This window comes from Megalobrama amblycephala, linkage group LG7, assembly GCF_018812025.1.
Source record: "Megalobrama amblycephala isolate DHTTF-2021 linkage group LG7, ASM1881202v1, whole genome shotgun sequence".
NCBI lineage: Eukaryota > Metazoa > Chordata > Actinopteri > Cypriniformes > Xenocyprididae > Megalobrama > Megalobrama amblycephala.
Window position 1 is genome coordinate 53,673,009 of NC_063050.1, and position 4,961 is coordinate 53,677,969.

Genomic DNA, 4,961 nt, shown 5'->3' on the forward strand with positions numbered 1-4,961 from the left:
AATGTATTATAAGAAGGGAAGATGCAGGGTTCCTGGGTGGGCAGGAACACCCAAAGTGTTCCTATGTCTCAGCAGAGAAGAAGTGCTTTTTGAAGTTTCGTACGGAGTGAAATCTCATTACATGAAGTACATTATATGGCATAGCACACTACATGATACAGACATATGCATGTATCAGATTCAATATGTCAATGTCTTTCAAGTGTTTTTCCCTTTTTACTTAATGATTTCTTGATTTTTTTTTTTTTTTTTTTATTTGATTTTGATGCTAATTTTCTCTATGACTCTGTACCATTGTCGCACAACGTTGCCCTGATTTTTTATTTATTTTTTTTATCAATAAATTGTTCCCAAATGAACCAAAAAATTATGTGGAATATTTTTTTTTTTTCATGTGCCATCAACATGTGTGCAGTAGAGGGTTAATGTAAACACATTTTTGTCTACCACTATCCATGCATTCTGTCTCTTTAACCAGAATTATTGTTACAATCATGACTGGAAACAAAAACAGCATTCACTCTGTCAGCCCAACTAAAGCCAGCAGTGCTGGCAAATCATTGCCTAAATGAGTGAGTCATTCAGTCAAACGTTTCATTCAACATGGATGATTCATTCAGTGATAATGCTACGCCATTCATTAGACCGATTCATTCAAAAATGTGGATTCATTCAGTTACGAAACATCACTGGCTCTACCGTGGATTCGTTTGGAACGGTTTTCGTTGACAAAAACAGAACAAAACAGACAATATTCTAAGAATCTTGTTTATTGAACTGTTGTATAAAATCAATATCACATTTGTAAATGTGCTGATATTCGCTAAAACAGCATTCTTGCTTGTATGGTATTGATTAACAATATTGGTAATGTTACAAATATTAAAAACAAGATCTTGAATATTGGGAGCATTTTTATTTATTTTGGTGGCATTTTTGCCCTGAGCCCTTGTGAATTTCCGACCCTGGTGTTGGGGCTCTTTTTCTGTTGCGAGGGATGTTTCAAATGAAACAGTGAAACAGAAATGGCCGCTTCTGGTTAAGGGTCACGACATTTCCAAAACACACTCGAAGCGGTTGACCAAACAAAACACACTGGTCCAGCTGACCAATAAGAGCACACTGCGCTTTTCAGAAGGAGGGGCTTCATAGAAGCAGGAACTACACAGAATTTTACCAAAGACTAAAGATACAGAAAGATGGTTCACTCCTATTACTTATGAATGGGAGAAACTGCAACATGCAATATGTCGGAATACGTCCCGCCTTCTAAGTAAAAGAGCCAATTGCTGATTGGCAAAGGCATTGTGTCACTGCAGCTGCCGTTAAAAGCTTCGGTTCCCATATAAACCTGAGACTCCCACATAGGACTGCACATGCGCATTGATTCGTCTAACCTGAAAAATAAGCCTCTTTAACGCTATTTGAGCATAAGAAACAACATTTATGGGGCAGTTCATGTCAGATGTTGTTGCTGATTTAAAATATGTTATTTAATTGTGAATTCAGCAAGCAGTTGTTGAGATTGTTCAGGATTCCCCCATTTAAATAGATAGGACTTGGTCTGATGCCGGAAATTGCTGCCCGAAGGCGTTGCAAACATGGCTGTTGAGTGAACAGACTTTCCTTAAAAGGGACTTTGGCGTTACTGACAGACCGGGAAGAGAGGTGCTGCAACAATGTCAAATATATAGAAAAATTGTGTTCCTTGGACATTCAAGCATTAAAACCTATTCTAAAAGAGCCCAAAAACAAAATCAAAACTTTGTAAAAGGGCACAATAGGTCCTCTTTAAAAGATGCACTGTAAGTCACTGTGCATGAAAGCGTCTGCTGAATGACTACTTGCTAAACTCTGAAGCCAAGATTAAGCAGTCAAAGTAATAAACACCGTCAGACCTCCACACAGTCAAGGATGCCCTCCATGATGCTCTGTCACCACTTGTTCTCCGCTGAAGAAATAAGTATAAAAAAAAAAAAAAAAAAAAAAAGAAAAAAAAGAGAATTCAACCCTTGTGGAGAATCTCGTGCTCCTCGCCCTGTAGGAAATAAATCACATAACCGGATCAACAGGAGGTGTCCGCTGTACTCGCAGAGGTGCTTGATGCATACAAATTCTTCATCCCAAAGGCGATGGCTCTGAAACGACACTAATGATGCTTCTGCAATGGTCTGGAGAACAAAGATAAAATAAAGGAGAGAAAAAGTGACACAGAGGTAACATGCAGCACACTTTGATGTGCATTTATTTGCTTTTAGCCTCAGGAATGTTTACATGAGGTTGCAACCCTGTTAATAGTCTTGTTGTTCTGTTCTTTCAAGACGTAAAAAAACTTGAGAGCTTTCTTGGCTCACTTTTGTGCAAACCAAATATGGTTTGTGGAGATAAAGAACTAACTATCATATCTTGCTCTCCAGATATTTATTAGTTAATCACAATAAACTACTAGCCCTCAGTCATGAAGCGTTCATTGTGCTGATGATTTTTCAGCGCGTGTGTGTGTGTTATGCTAAAGGCTTTGTTAGCGCTAAGTAAGCAAGACTCAGCACTAATTCCTATCTATTCTTATTAGCCAGGTCATGCTACAGGGGATTTGCTCTATTTAAAGGTGAAACATGCTCTTTTTGGACTGCTGAAAGCTAGTAATTTCTCACTAAGTTTATGGTTTAGCATTCAACATACAAGCACATGCACAACAGGGTACAACGGGGCTGAAGGCGCCCCGGGGTAAAAGGCGCCTTTGATTTTATTTTCCTCTAAACCACTAGATGGCACAAAAACTTGCCATAGCATTTTGCAAAACATCCGCTTTTTTTAAAATGCATGTGGAAATTTGGCTGATCCTTGATGCGATCACGGGCAGCAGTGCAAAGTCGATTCTGTGCTAATTTTATAATATTTGAAGTTTTTTTTAAATGTTGTACACACTAAAAAATGACAACTTTGAGTTCAACCAACAAGCTACATAGAGTTAGAGGAAAAAATTTAAGTCGCTCCAACTACCAGAGTAGTAGTAGCCCTGGAACCAATTAACTAATCTATTTCTGTTCAAATCAACAGCTATCATAGCACTAACATAACTTATTTAACATGTATATTTAATGAACAAGTAAGATATTACTCGTCACTGGCATTATAGAAACTCTTTTCAATGTCAAACATAATAGCATTAAACACTAACAGGTCTTTCCCTTCACTAAAAACAAATAAATTAACATTTAATTTCAACAATTATTCTCCTTATCCAGTCCTATGTGTAACCAAGGTTACCAGAGTAATATAGAAATAAAGTTATTAATATATAAACATACTAATATATAAACAAAACTATTGAGAACTACTTAAAAACGAGTACTATTATAAAAGAAAATATTAATTTTATATAAACATATATTTTACTTGGTTATTAATGTGACCAATAGAGAGTAGCTTTTAATACAACGTGAGCCAATGAGAGCGCAGAATGTGGCGCAGCGGAGAAATTAGTTTCCGGATTTTGCACGAGGTTTGCTCGTGGAGTCAGAGGCAGCTCTCTCTATCGTGCATAGGTGCTGATGAGCGCGGTGTTTGCTGACGCTCCGGGGAACAGAAACATAGAAATAATCTTCTGGATGTGTTTTATCGATGGATTGATGTAAGTGAAGTGACGCATTTTATTTTCCATTGGTTGTGAATGACGTTGATATTGTAATGTGAGTGAAATGGACATTCAATTTGTAAAATATAAAAGTTAATGGTGATATGCATATACTTTACTAGCGACAGAGTGTTGCTAAAGTGTTTACGAAGTGTATTTTTGATTAAAAAGGTTAAAGAAAAGGGTTTAAATCGGACGCGTTGTAACCGCTCCATTCTGGAATTTTCTGTGAGTTTAAAGATCTCCTTGGTAAGTCAATTTGCCTTGTTATTCATCACAATTGAATCATTATTATTGTTTAAGTGGAAAAAGCAAGAGAAATTGAATTTGTGACTGATTTATATATGAAAAAATGTGTAATGCTGTCTTTAGTACATACGAGCTAACTGTGTGCTCAAGTATGTGACGGAAAGTTGTCAGTTATATAATAATTAGTGCGCTATGTTGGAAAAATAGTCACAGACGTTGCATATATGAAGAAAATATTCTTTATTTGAAAAGATACATGTACATATATTCAGAATACTCAAGTTCTGTGTAATTTGAATGATGTATAGTGATTGATAACTTTATTGTATGTTGTTACAATGAAGATATTCATGATATTTTCATGACCTTGTTTGTTCAAGGTCAGGTTTTTTGTTTTTGTTTGGTTTTGTTCTGTTTTTCTTGTTCTGCCCTTGTCCAAATTGGATTGCTGTCCTGTCCGATGTGACGAGATGTACCGATGCCTGTATTCTGGATTTGTCCCGGCCTTCCAGTGGTTTTGAGGAGGGTTTGGACTGGCGAGCCTCCCTTGAGTTGTTCTTGGATTTTCTGTGGAAACAAAAGATTTTCTGAACTCTGCGAATGGTAGGAAATCGAATAACTCTTCTTTTTTTGTGTTTTGGATGGAGATGTTCCTCATGGACAAAGAAAAGACATTTGTACTTCTATGGACCATTTGAAGAACTGTTTTTCTTGAAAGACTGAGAAATTGAGGATTTTGAGATCAAAGGACATTATTTTATTTCATTGAGAAGTGTCAATTTTCTGGGTTGACAAGTGATATATTGTTTGGGTTTTGATACTTGAACACTAATTTTTGGGTGAATCGAACACTGAGTTAAAGTGAATAAAGTACTTACCTTGTTGACAATCAAGGGAAAAGTTTCACGAAACCTGTGAAAAGAAAAGATTGATAGGAAAATTCAGAAACAATATTTTCAATTGTGAAAATATATATATATTTTTTTTATTATTTCACATTGATTCAACTTACCTTTTGAATGCAGTCAAACAAATACACATTGTGTGTTCAACCAAATTATTCTTCAAGTCTGTT

The 4,961-nt window shown here is 36.1% G+C and overlaps 1 long non-coding RNA gene across 1 annotated transcript; it reads left to right on the top strand.

Moving 5' to 3' along the window:
* The first annotated feature begins 3,260 nt into the window (after positions 1-3,260).
* LOC125272868 lies at positions 3,261-4,406 on the top strand. Its single transcript, XR_007185938.1, has 3 exons — positions 3,261-3,634; positions 3,809-3,886; positions 4,267-4,406. It is a non-coding gene; the product is annotated as an uncharacterized LOC125272868 (long non-coding RNA).
* Positions 4,407-4,961: the final 555 nt, after the last annotated feature.